Source organism: Salmo trutta, chromosome 1 (assembly GCF_901001165.1).
Source record: "Salmo trutta chromosome 1, fSalTru1.1, whole genome shotgun sequence".
Classification (NCBI taxonomy): Eukaryota; Metazoa; Chordata; class Actinopteri; order Salmoniformes; family Salmonidae; genus Salmo; species Salmo trutta.
This window is the reverse complement of record NC_042957.1, coordinates 11,236,585-11,251,779: the sequence shown is the minus strand read 5'-3', so window position 1 is coordinate 11,251,779 and position 15,195 is coordinate 11,236,585.

Genomic DNA, 15,195 nt, shown 5'->3' with positions numbered 1-15,195 from the left:
ACATGGAAAATGAACATGCTACTATTATTAACACTAATACTACAACCATCCCTACTTCTACCATTAACACAAGTAGAATTTCTACCTCTAATACCACTATCTATCACTTATTAAAACTATAACTAACTTATCACTAAGTGTCATCATCACCATTAGATCAGTACTACATCTACCATCATCATTACTACTACTAATACCACCACCACCACCATCGTTGTCCTGTTGGAAGGTGAACCTTCGCTCCAGTCTGAGGCCCTGAGCGCTCTGGAGCAGGTTTTCATCAAATGTCTCTTTGTACTTTGCTCCATTCATCTTTGCCTCGATCCTGACTAGTCTCCCAGTCCCTGCCGCTGAAAAACATCCACACAGCATGATGCTGCCATCATCATGCTTCACCGTAGGGATGGTGTCAGGTTTCCTCCAGACGTGATGCTTGGCATTCAGGCCAAAGAGTTCAATGTTGGTTTCATCAGACCAGAGAATCTTGTTTCTCATGGTCTGAGAGTCCTTTAGGTGCCTTCTGGCAAACTCCAAGCGGGCTGTCATGTGCCTTTTACTGAGTGGCTTTACGGAGTGGCTTCCATTTGGCCACTCTACCATAAAGACCTGATTGGATGACTGCTAAAAAGATGGTTGTCCTTCTGGAAGGTTCTCCCATCTCCACGGAGGAACTCGGGAGATCTTTCTGAGTAACCATCGTGTTCTTGGTCACCTTCCTGACCAAGTCCCTTCCCGATTGCTCAGTTTGGCCTGGTGGGGAGTAGGAACTTGGTTTGGCCTCTTGGTGGTTCCAAACTTCTTCCATTTAAGAATGATGAAGGCCACTGTGTTCTTGGGTACCTTCAATTCTGCAGTAACGTTTTGGTACCCTTCCCCAGATGTGTGCCTCGACATATTTTAAAATAAATTAGCAAACAATTCTAAAAACTTGTTTCGCATTGTTGTTATGGGGTATTGTGTGTAGGTTGATGAGTTTTTTTTTCTTTGTCCATTTTAGAATAAGGCTGTAACGTAACAAAATGTGGAAAAAGTCAAGGGGTCTGAATAAATTTGCGAATAAACTGTACAAGTTTGGCTGCAAGAGGAGCCATTGCTCCTTCGCCCATGAGTATTTTTGGTTTTTCCTCTGGGTTTAATAAGATAACATTTTGAATACATTTGGTAATTTCTGCTAATAAAGAATCTCTTGGTGAGGAATATTTCTGACAGTAGAGGAGAAAGTGTATCTCTGTCTCTACCTCCCCTGTTGTGTAGTGACCACATACAGGCTCCTCTTTGGGTAGCCATGTCTTTTTATGTCTGCTGGTTTCTATTTCCAATCGGTGGTCACAGCCTGTACTTGGTAAGGACCTGTCTCTGCTTCATATCTCTAACAGAGTAGAGATAATTGGTCAGTTCATATTCTCTGTTTGGGTCAGATAGCAATTTAGTCGGCTTTGAAATTTTGTTTTGTTTTTCCAGTATAGTAAACATGTTTATGTTTTGTTGATTTTGATTATTTATTTTAAAGCAGTGCTGGTGTCAGCTTGGTTGGATAGGTCCAACATCAGCTGACTGAGAGGGCTCGTTTCTGGGCTCAGCTGTTAGATTTGAAGTGCTTTAAATTGGAGACTTGAATTTGGTCTCTCTCTCTCCCCCATCTCTCTCTCTCTCTCTCTCTCTCTCTCTCTCTCTCTCTCTCTCTCTCTCTCTCTCTCTCTCTCTCTCTCTCTCTGTATCAGGTCAGATTAGGCCTAGGAATCATGGAATTCTCATCTCCATTCAGATTTAGAGTGCTGTGCTAACCAAGTGGCAGGAACACTTTAGGTTTGAGTTATCTTATGAATATAGGTTGAACCTCATTGTCTATTGTTTTCAATGGGGGAAAACACTGTTTAATATACCATGTAATAAAAACCATGATGCATTAATTGAAAGATATTGTATCGTTTGTGTGTGTGTGTGTGTGTGTGTGTGTGTGTGTGTGTGTGTGTGTGTGTGTGTGTGTGTGTGTGTGTGTGTGTGTGTGTGTGCACTAATGTAATTAAATATATGTTTTAATATACAGTACCATTCAAAAGTTTGGACACACCTACTCATTCAAGAGATTTTCTTTATTTTTACTATTTTCTACATTGTAAAATAATAGTGAAGACATCAAAACTATGAAATAACACTTATGGAATCTTGTAGTAACCAAAAAAGTGTTAAACAATTCAAAATATATTTTATATTCTTCAAATTAGCAACCCTTTGTCTTGATGACAGCTTTGCACACTCTTAGCATTCTCTCAACCAGCTTCACCTGGAATGCTTTTCCAACAGTCTTGAAGGAGTTCCCACATATGCTGAGCACTTGTTGGCTGCTTTTCCTTCACTCTGCGGTCCAATTCATCCCAAACCATCTCAATTGGGTTGAGGATGGATGATTGAGGAGGCCAGGTCATCTGATGCAGCACTCCATCACTCTCCTTCTTGGTCAAACAGTCCTTACACAGCCTGGAGGTGTGTTTTGGGTCATTGTCCTGTTGATAGTCCCACTAAGCGCAAACCAGATGGGATGGCGTATCGCTGCAGAATGCTGTGGTAGCCATGCTGGTTAAGTGTGCCTTGAATTCCAAATAAAACAAAGACAGTGTCGTCAGCAAAGCACCCCCACACCATCACACCTCCTCCTCCATGCTTCATGGTGGGAACCACACATGCGGAGATCATCCGTTCACCTACCCTCCGTTCATCTAGACATGGTGGTTGGAACCAAAAATACAGCATTTGGACTCATCAGACCAAATGACAGATTTCCACCTGTCTGAAAGACCATTGCTTGTGTTTCTTGGCCCAAGCAAGTCTCGTCTTTTTATTGGTTTCCTTTAGTAGTGGTTTCTTTGCAGCAATTTGACCGTGAAGGCCTGTTTCACGCATTCTCCTCTGAACAGTTGATGTTGAGATGAACTCTGTGAAGCATTTATTTGGGCTGCAATCTGAGCTAAAGATAACTCTAATGAACGTATCCTCTGCAGCAGAGGTAACTCTGGGTCTTCCTTTCCTGTGGCGGTCCTCATGAGAGCAAGTTTCATCATAGCGTTTGATGATTCTTGCGACTGCACTTGAAGAAAGTTCTTGAAATTCTCCGGATTGACTGACCTTCATGTCTTAAAGTAATGATGGACTGTTGTTTCACTTTGCTTATTTGAGCTGTTCTTGCCATAATATGGACTTGGTATGTTACCAAATAGGGCTATCTTCTGTATACCACCCCTACCTTGTCACAACACAACTGATTGGCTCAAACACATTTAAGAAGGAAAGAAATTCCACAAAGTAACTTGAAATTAATTGAAATGCATTCCAGGTGACTACCTCATGAAGCTGGTTGAGAAAATGCCAAGAGTGTGAAAAGCTGTCATCATGGCGGGGGTGGCAACTTTGAAGAATCTCAAATAGAAAATATATTTGGATTTGGTTACTTCATGATTCCGTATGTGTTATTTCAAAGTTTTTATTTCTTTATTCTAAAATGTAGAAAAATTATTAAAATAAAGAAAAACCCTGGAATAAGTAGATGTGTCCAAACTTTGACTTGTACTGTAAAAAATATTTATTTTGCTGCGCAGTCAAACAAACAAATAATGCCGTAAAAGAAACATAGTTAATGAGTTCAATTGTTATTTGACAGGAAGTGATATGAGAGCAGAAGGCCATGTGCCTGTCATGATGGCACTGCTCTCAGCTAGCACCATGCTGTAGAAGGAATCCTGTGAAATACTACTGAGAGAGAAATCAACTTTACAGATACACACACACACGCCTACGTGTATGTACGAGCACACATGAACGTGTGCACACATCCATACACATACCCACACACTCACACGTGCACATTCACACATACACACAAACACACACACACACACACACACACACACACACACACACACACTGACACTGACACAAACACACAAACAAGCTCACACACACACTTGTCTCTCAGCCCCCTCACCGCCCACCTTTTATAAAGCAGTTGCTAAGGTGACGGCAAAGACTGAATTTTAATCAGACAATAAATTAAGGCAATGTTATTTTCTCTTTCATTACTGAATGTCTGTGATACCTATGTGGAGATGATGTCTCAGAGATATTTAGGCTTTTGAAAGCCTAAAGAGGCAACCTGCAGTTGCTACATCCATGTTTGGACTTATTAAATTAATGATCTGGACCCATTTATTCTTGAAGAAAATAACTTATAAATGCCTCATTAGCTGTGTTCAACTTTCATACCCTATCAGAACCCAGAATATAAGTTTGTTTTAGTCCAATGTTTGTAAACAAAGTAAATGTATATAAACACTATATAGCCTCAAAACATGGTTGAAACTATAATTTTGATGTAATGGATGGTCAGTCCCTGCACACATAGCTCTGTCTATGAATTTTAGAGTGGTTACATTTTTCCAGCCCATGTTTTTTACAAATACAACCTACCGAAACACGCTTTGTTATTGTTTCAACAGCTGATTGCCGCTTTAAAGGCAAATGACATATGATCCTTACTGAATAAATGCAGAATAAGATATTTGATATTTCCCTTGTTACCAATTAAATCCATGATAACACTGAAATTCTGAATTATAAAGCACCTAGCAACAGCAGCAATATCTGTTGTACTCTCTCATGGACAGATGTGTTTAACATAAATAGTAGTAGTAGCATAATAGTAGTACGATGACTTTTCATCACTGATCGATCATTCAGACAAATCACGATTTTTCAGGTGTTCTGTAAAGGACAAACCCCAAGTACTATACTTGAGACCTTCGAATTTCAGAAGGGCAAGGGTCGTTTGGCCCATGGACTGGCCCGAAACTGGCTGAGACTTTATGTTTACGGAGTGGAGACTTCGCTAATGTCTCCCCCAGAACCTAATCAAGCATCTGACACAATTACTTCAAGATTTTAGTTCTGGGTGTTCGAGATTATACCTGTTGGATAACAGATATGCACATTCTTATGTCTAATGTTATAATACTGTCTTATTATGAATGTGTAACAATTGCGAGTGTCATAAACAGGACACAGACTTAACAATGGGCCACTCTGAGTGGCTACACAACTCATAGCCAAAAGGCTAACAATTACAAGAGAGAAAATGCATTATCGTTAATTTGCTAATATTGATAACTCTCCAGAAAGGGGTTAGCAGCATGGGGTGGAAGCTGCAAATGCATGACATTCCATGTTGTTTTAGTGATTGGCTAAACTTTTTGGTTTATTTTGTATAATATATAAATATATAGATATGCATAAGTTCTAGTGTTTTAACTCGTAATTAGATTTAGTATCAAAGTAGCTTTGAGGAGACCACTGTGTTGTGTTGGAGTAAATATCAGCCGGTTTAAATTAGTTCTGTGAGTATTTACAAAGCCATTCCTTCCTACATTAGCCTACATACTGAGAGTAATAATAATAATAGTAATAATAATAGTAATAATAATAATAATTCAAATAATAGTAATAATAATAGTAATATAATTAATAATAGTAATAATAATAATAATTCAAATAATAGTAATAATAATAGTAATAATAACAATAATAGTAATAATAATAGTAATATAATTAATAATAGTAATAATAATACAAATAATAGTGATAATATTAGCAATAATAATAATAATAATAATAATAATAGTAATAATGATAATACAAATAATAGTAATAATAGTAATAATAATATTAGTAATAATAATAATAGCAATATTAATAATAATACAAATAATAGTAAAGATAATAATAATAATGGTAATAATAATAGTAATAATAATATTATGAATAATAATAATAGTAATAATAATATTAATAATAATAATAATAAAAATAATTGTAAAATAATATGAATAATAATAATAGTAACAATAATAATAATAAAAGTCATTGTCAAATAATAGTAAAAATAATAGTAATAATAATAGCGATAATAAAAACAATAGTAAACATATTAGTAATAATGATATTAATAATACAAATAACAATACAAATAATAGCAATTATTGTAGCAATAAAAATAGTAATAATAAAAATAATAACAAAAATAATAGTAATAATAATAGTAGTAATAATAATAATAATAATAGTAATAACAATACTAATAGCAATATAATTGTAATAATAATACTAATACAAATCATCGGAAAAATAATAATAATAATAATAATAATAGTAATAATAAATAATTATAGTACAACATAATAGCAATAATAGAAATAACAATACAAATAATAGTAATTATAATAACAATAGCAATAATAATAATAGTAATAATAGTATTAATAATAGCAATAATAATAATAATAATAATAGTATTAATAATAGGAATAGTAATAAGAGTATTAATAATAGCAATAGTAATAGCAGCAGTATTAATAATAGCAATAGTAATAATAGTAGTATTAATAATAGTATTAATAATAGTTATAATAACAATAATAGTATTAATAAGAGTAATAATAATAGCATTAATAATAATAGTAGTATTAATAATAGTAATATCAATAATAATATAAATAATAATAATAATAATAACAGCAACAATAATAATAATAATAGTATTAATAATAGCAACAGTAATAATTATAATAATAGTATTACTAATATTAATAGTATTAATAATAGTAATACTAATAGTATTGATAATAGCAATAGCAATAATAATAGTATTATTACTAGTATTAATACTAGTATTATTAATAATAATAATAATAGTAATAGCATCAATAATAATAACAATAGTATTGATAATAGTATTAACAATAATAATAATAGTAACAATAGTAATAATAATAGTATTAATAATAATAATAATAGCATTAATAATAGCAGTAGCAATAATAATAATAATACCAGTAATAATAATAGTATTAATAATAGTAATAATTATTATTATTATAATGGTAATAATAATATTAGTAATAATAATTATAATAATGGTACTAATAATAATAGTAATAATAATTATGATAATAATTATAATAAAGGCAATAGTAATAATAGTATTAATAATAGTAATAATAAGAACAATAATAGTAATAATAATAATTATAATAATGGTAATAACAATAATATATGCCATTTAGCAGAAACTTTTATCTAAACCGACTTACAGTCATGGGTGCATATATTTTCATATGTATGTTCCCAGCCGGAATCAAACCCACAATTCTGACCTTGCAAGTGCCAAGGTAAGCGGGAATCCAGGAGAAATCAAACCCACAATTCTGGCCTTGCAAGCCATGCTCTACCAACTGAGTCACAAATGATAGACGCCATACATAGAGATGTTATTAGCAAATTAGTAAGTGACTAGATGGTTCTATGGTTCAACAGTTTGTCTAATTAGTAAGTGACTAGATGGTTCTATGGTTAAGTAGATTGTGTAATTAGTAAGTGACTAGATGGTTCTATGGATCAATACTTTGTATATTTAGTAAGTGACAAGATGGTTCTATGGATCAATACTTTGTATATTTAGTAAGTGACTAGATGGTTCTATGGTTCAGTAGTTTGTGTAATTAGTAAGTGACTAGATGATTCTATGGTTCAGTAGTTTGTGTAATTAGTAAGTGACTAGATGGTTCTAGTAATGAAACGCACAAATAGAATTGTAATATCACAGGCATAATGTCCATAGGGGACACAGGGGCACGTGTCCAGTCAGATTTGTCCAGTTAAAAAATACAAATGGAATATATATTTTTTTTCTCTGTAAAACTACTACCCACCAAGCAATTTTATGAAGTTGGCTTTCGCTAGCCCAGATAGGTTCCCAATCTCCCAACCTCATAATTTAGGGCTCCTGAGTGACGCAGCGGTCTAAGGCACTGCATCTCAGTGCTAGAGGCATCACTACAGACCCTGGTTCGATTCCAGGCAGAATCACAACCGGCCGTGATTGGGAGTCCCATAGGGTGGCGCACAATTGATCGAGGGTAGGCCGTCATCGTAAATAAGAATTTGTTCTTAACTGACTTGCCTAGTTAAATAAAGATGAAATAAATAACTAGCTACCAAGAAGCCATTTCAGGCTATCAGTCAAGATAGAGTAGCTAGCTTATCTCAGTTGACATGCCTGCTGGCAAGGTTGCTGGACTTTTAAAAAGTAAGCAATAACGAAATGTACTGAATAAGACTCACATTCCTTGAAATCTTTCACCCAGACTTTAGCAGAGATGGAGAGAAGCAAATGTAGTTTCTTAAAAAACCACCATCAGTCAGGAGGATACAGATAGCTCAAGAGGTATGCTTAGATATGCAAAAAAAAAGGATTATGGCTCTAGATTGCAGGAACAAGCTGTTTCAGGTGTTTGAACAAGGCAAAATTCTCCAACTTAGAAAATGTTAGCCTTTATTCGCTTCAGACATTATTTAGTTGAAGACAATCTGATATTATTGTGCATCAGGCTTTTTGAAAATGAGTTTATGGCTTTTTGTAATGACACACCTTGTACTACGCACTATTGCGCAATCACTGTAATGTACTGAGCATGCTCAGTAGACATACGGGATGTGTATAAAAAAATGGCACACCACAACAGGGTATAACATTACTCACCATGTTGATCCCTCTGGGGAGAGAGTTAGAGCAGTTGGGATATCTCATCACCAATCCCTCATCCCACAAAACTGGACTGGGATTTCTATACCTTCCCAATGTGTCCTGACGGAATTCTGGAGGAGGTGCTATTCCTCCCACACCCATTCTCCTCTCCCTCTCTAGCGTTGACAACGTTTTCTCCTTCCTGATCTTAATGTCCTTCAGCTCATCCCCCCTACGGACGCTATCAATGTCCGTCTCCAGGTAGGTTTTCTCCACGGGCGTCTCAATGAGACCCTGCTCTTCCTGCCTCCTCTCGCCAGTCCGGGTGCTGCGCTGCTGGGTTACCGAGCATGGTGGAGTGCTGCTCCACTGGCACTCCACTTGGATCACATCTCTGGACTCTGTGGTGGTGCTGAGGCTGGTTCTGGGGCTGAGGGAGCTGGATCTCTGGGGAGGAGGGGGCGGCGGGAGTTTCCTAAAAGCCTCCAGGTTGCCTGGGACCAGCACTCTTCCGCTCACGTCGTCCAGGAACTGTGAGAACTTAAGTTTGGCTTCGAACTTTTGCTCCAGCCAACAATAACACACTGACGTGTTGATCGTGTTGCAACTGCTGCTAATGCTGGTGGCTGTTGTGGTGTACTGGCTACTGGAGGTCAGGCTGTGCACAGAACCAGCCCTCCTCCCCCTCCCTCTCCCCAGCCATGCTACCCCTCCCAGTGCTGCCTGTGCTGCCCCCTCATGTAGCCCCACGAGGCAGTATGCCCCTCCCTGGAGTCTGTGTGCACAAGTTCCACCGTGAGGCCCTCTGGCTGAGCTGGGGCCGTTGAATCTGGCTTGCAAGGTCTCCTGGCTGTGATTACTGATGGAGCTGTGGAGCAGGCAGGTGGACCCGGAACTCCAGCTGTCCATGCTGTCGTAAGCCTCACTGCTGCTGCTGATCGGGCTGCTGCTGTTCTGAGCATTGCTGGGGCTGGGGCTGGATGTCAGGCTGCATGGGGAGGACCTGCTGGAAGAGGAGGCTGAAACATCAGATTCCTCCAAACAGAAATGCATGGATGTAGGGCAGGAGCCAGAGGTGGTGGAGGAGGCCCAGAAGCCTGGGGATGGCCTGCCCAGCCCCCTGGGAGAGCAGGGTGTCCCTGTCTGGTCAGTCAGCTTGGAGCTCCTCTGCATGGTAGCTACTACCTAGACAGTTTGGGAAGTGTTGCAGCACTCCCTCACTCTCTCAATTGGCATTAATGACTGAACCATTGTTCAGTGCACGTCACTGATTTTAAAGTGTTCATCCCCAATTCTGTCCTCTTCTGCCGGTCAGGTTGACCTAGGGCCTGTCTAGTTCATTAACACTCCAGGCCAAATGAGTGGCCCCCTACCATGGCAATCTGTCCCAGGACCATCCCAAATCGGATATTAAACTAGGACCCCCTGTGAGGGGTGCCACATTGCCCGTTCATGCCAGTCTGACAAAATGAGCACTCTAGCCTTAATATGTGGCCCACATAATACAACCCCCATCCCCCCTGTAACAGCCAGGCTAAACTGAAAGATGTGTTATTTACTATCACAAATCCACCACCCTACAACAGGCTGAAACCAGCATTAATGCAAAAAAGCAACAATTCAGTTTCCTCTAATATTATCTCAGAAAATCAGCAAGACAAGCAGCAGTAGAATATGTAGGTTTAGCTCTTAGGAAGTATCAAGTCCTTAATTAGACATCTATTGATAACAGTGGGGCCAATGAGGCTTTTTCTGCCTTTTCAGGTCAGTGGCTGCAACAGGGCATTGATCTCATATAGAAACACGTGGCATCTGACAGACAGAGACAAAGAGAGACAGAGAGAGAGAGAGACAGAGAGAGAGACAGGGAGAGAGAGAGAGACAGAGAGACAGACAGAAAGAGAGACAGAAAGAGAGAGAGAGAGAGAGAGAGAGACAGAGACAGAGAGAGACAGAAAGAGACAGAAAGAGACAGAGAGAGACAGAGAGAGACAGAGAGAGACAGAGCGAGCGAGAGAGACAGACAGACAGACAGACAGACAGACAGACAGACAGATCCAGAATTTCTTAAAAACATCAAGGGACAGGACATCATAATCCTACTGGAAACATGGTGTCATGGAAACATAGATACTCAGTGTCCCTCAGGCCATAGAGAAAGTTTACTGCCATCAATCAAACATAAAAATGTTAAATGGGGCCGGGACTCAGGTGGAATCATAATTTGGCATAAGCAAGACTTAGCACTAAATGACATGAAAAAAGTTACTATCCACATTTGGCTAAAACTTAACAAATGTAAAATCTATTGTGACAATGATGTATACATATGTGCAGCTTATGCTCTTCCTTCAGATTCGTCATATTATGATGATCTGTTTTTTGACAATCTCCATATAGAAATCATTCAATTTCAGGCAGAGGGTAAAGTGCTTCTTTGTGGAGATTTCAATGCAAGAACAGGTTCTGAGCCTGACTACACTGATGCAGGAGGTAACCACCACATATGTGGACACCCCTCCTTGTACAGGAGCCCTATTATAAATAATAGAAACATTCCTGACCAAATACTGAACGAAATGGAAAGGAGTTAGTGCATCTCTGTCGAGCCTTAGGCCTGTACATGCTTAATGGTAGAATCAGAGGGGACTCTTTAGGCCAGTTTACTTACTGCTCAGCTCTTGGGACAAGTGTAGTCGATTATACCATCACTGACATCGACCCCTCCTCCATTAGTGCATTCATTGTCAGACCACAGACACCGTTGTCAGATCACAGTCAGATCAACGTGTTTCTAAAGAAATGAACCGGCAATATTCATTAACAAAACAGCCCAATAAACTCTACAACATAAACCAATCGTACAGATGTGCTCAAAACCGTGCAGAGAGATTCAGTGAAACATTGAACTCAAATGAAATGATGAACTCTATACAGTTTTTCAATAACTCACAATACCAAAACAATAAAGATGGTGTCAATTTGGCTACTCAAAATGTCAATTGCATATTCCAAAAAGCAGCATCAAAAGCAAATTTGAGCAAACCAAAGAAATGCAACATCAGAAACAAAAAACAAAATGTTTCTGAAAAATTGTTTGATAACGAATGTAAGACAATTAGAAAACACCTAAGACAAATGTCAAATGAAAAACATAAGCAGCTAAACAACCCAGAGCTACACTATGAATACTTTGAAACTCTGAATCAGTATAAACATGCACTGAAATGCAAGAAATTGAATTATACCAATAAGACGCTTGATGAAATTGAAAACGCAATTTACCAAAATCTTGTTCTGGGACATTTGGAACAATTTAAGAGCAACAAAGCCAGAAGAATTAGCCATACAATAGGAAGGAATTTGGAAAACATATTTAGATAATCTATGCAAAAACATCCCACAAAAGACTTACAACATAACCAATTACAAATTCAAGAAACGTTGATTAATGTGCACTGTCCCTGTAAAAATAAACTAAACTCAAACTCAAGAAAAATTTAACATCCTTGAATCAGTCATTAAAAACAACCAAAATCCATTAGATTACCCAATAACCCAACAAGAACTAAATGAAAAGCTCAAATCTATAAAATCAAAGAAGGCTTGTGGTCTAGACAACATCAGAAATGAAATGCTGAAAAACAGCACACCTGAGTTGCAAAATGCTGTGCTTAAATTGTTCAACATGGTTTTAACTTCTGGCTGCTTCCTGATGTCTGGAAGCAGGGGCTCATCTCCCCTATCCACAAAAGTGGAGACAAATCAGACCCCAATATTTACAAGGGGATTTGTGTAAACAGCAACTTGAGAAAGGTTTTCTGTAGAATTTTGAAGAAAAAAAAATCTAATAAGTAAATGTCAAATTGACTTTCTCCCCAACCATCACACTACTGACCATATACACCTTACACACACTAATTAATAAACACGTCCACCAAAAAAAAGAGGGAAAAATCTTTGATTGCTTTATTGACTTTAAAAATCATTTGATTCTATTTGGCACGAAGGGCTATTCTACAAAATTCTTCAAAGTGGGCTTGGTGGTAAAGTGTATGACTTAATTAAATGTATGTACACAGAAAACAAGTGTGCAATAAATATCAAAAACCAAAGAACATAATTATTTTCACAACGTCGAGGTGTGAGACCAGGCTAGAGTTTGAGTCCAAATCTTTTCAACATTTATATCAATGTTGGACCATGTTGGACATGTTGGACCATTCTCCAGCCACAGGACTCCCTATTTGACACAGAGGTAAAATACCTGCTATATGCTGATGATTTGGTAATTCTATCACCAACCAAAGAAGGTCTTCAACAGAACCTTAATATTCCAGAGCAATATTGCAATAATTGGGCTCTGGCAGTAAACTTAAATAAAAACGAAAATCAGATGTTAGAAACACAAATATAAATTCTGTCACACTGTCACGCCCTGGCCATAGAGAGGGTTTTATTCTCTATTTTGGTTAGGCCAGGGTGTGACTAGGGTGGGCATTCTATGTCCTTTTTTCTATGCTTTGTATTTCTTTGTTTTGGCCTGGTATGGCTCTCAATGGGACCGCTGTACATCGTTGTTGCTGATTGGGAGCCATACTTAGGCAGCTTGTTTTCCTTTGGGGTTTTGTGGGTAGTTGTTTTCTGTCTTGTGTGTTCACCTGGCAGAACTGTTGGCTTTCGTTTTCTTGTTTTATTTAAAGTGTCATTAAAGTTAATATGAGCACTTACCACACAGCATCTTGGTCCCCTCTGTCAGACGATCGTTACACACGCCCTGACCTTTGAGAGATGTTTTATTCCTCTATTTGTTAGGTCGGGGTGTGATGTGGGGTGGGCATTCTATGTTGTATATTTCTTTGTTGTGATCGAGTAGGGTTCCCAATCAGAGGCAGCTGTATATCGTTGTCTCTGATTGGGAATCATACATAGGAAGCCTTTTCCCACCTGTGTTTTGTGGGTAGTTATTTTCTGTTTAGTGTCTGTGTCTGACGGAACTGTTCGCTTTCGTTTTGTTGTTTTTTTGGTTATTTCTTGTCTGAGTGTTTCTTGGTAATAAATATCATGAACACTTACCACGCTGCGTTTTGGTCCACTTCTTCTTCAACTACAAACGACGACCATTACAAATTCACCCTGAACAACATAATTGAACACACTAAAAATGACTCATACCGTGGTCTGACCATATCTGCATCCGGAAACTTTAATATGGCAGTGAATGCACTCAAAGAAAAAGCCTGCAGAGCATTGTATGCAATAAAAATGAAATTATTCAAAATCAACATCCCAAATAGAATTTGGACCAACATATTTGACAGCGTAATCCTATCAATAGCTCTTTACGGAAGTGAGGTTAGGGTGCCACTCAATAAACTGGATTTTAAAATGTGGGACAAACATCCAATTGAAGCCCAGAATACTAGACATTGAGGAAATTGAACCAACCTCTGTCAACCTCTATAAGTCTGGGACAGTAATGGTGCAGGGCATCCTCGTACAGTCACATGTCTACTGACCACTGTGACTGACCCACAATTAACTGTGACTGACCCACAACTAAGGAAATCTTTGACTATGTACAGACTCAGTGAGCATAGCGTTGCTATTGATAAAGGCAGCCGAAGACATACCTGGATCTCAAGAAAAGACAGGCTTTAAGACAGGCTTTACTGAAGACTCATCTCTTCAGTAGGTCCTATGATTGAGTGTAGTCTGGCCCAGGAGTGTGAAGGTGAACGGAAAGGCTCTGGCGCAACGAACCGACCCTTGCTGTCTGTGCCCGGCCGGTTCCCCTCTCTCCACTGGGATTCTCTGCCTCTAACCCTATTACAAGGGCTGAGTCACTGGCTTATTGGTGTTCTTCCATGCCGTCCCTAGGAGGGGTGCGTCACTTGAGTGGGTTGAGTCACTGACGTGGTCTTCCTGTCTGGGTTGGCGCCCTCCACTTGGGTTGTGCCGTGGCGGAGGTCTTTGTGGGCTATACTCGGCCTTGTCTCAGGATGTTAAGTTGGTGGTTGAAGATATCCCTCTAGTGGTGTGGGGGCTGTGCTTTGGCAAAGTGGGTGGGGTTATATCCTTCCTGTTTGACCCTGTCCGGGGGTATCGTCTGTTGGGGCCACAGTGTGTCCTGACCCCTCCTGTCTTAGCCTCCAGTATTTATGCTGCAGTAGTTTATGTGTCGGGGGGCTAGGGTCAACCTGTTATATCTGGAGTATTTCTCCTGTCTTATCCGGTGTCCTGTGTGAATTTAAGTATGCTCTCTCTAATTCTCACTTTCTCTCTTTCTTTCTTTCTCTCTCTCGGAGGACCTGAGCCCTAGGACCATGCCTCAGGACTACCTGACATGATGACTCCTTGCTGTCCCCAGTCCACCTGGCCGTGCTGCTGCTCCAGTTTCAACTGTTCTGCCTGCGGCTATGGAACCCTGACCTGTTCCAGACCTGCTGTTTTCAACTCTCTAGAGACATCAGGAGCGGTAGAGATACTCTCAATGATCGGCTATGAAAAGCCAACTGACATTTACTCTTGAGGTGCTGACTTGTTGCACCCTCGACAACTGTGATTATTATTATTTGACCATGCTGGTTATTTATGAACATTTGAACATCTTGGCCATGTTCTGT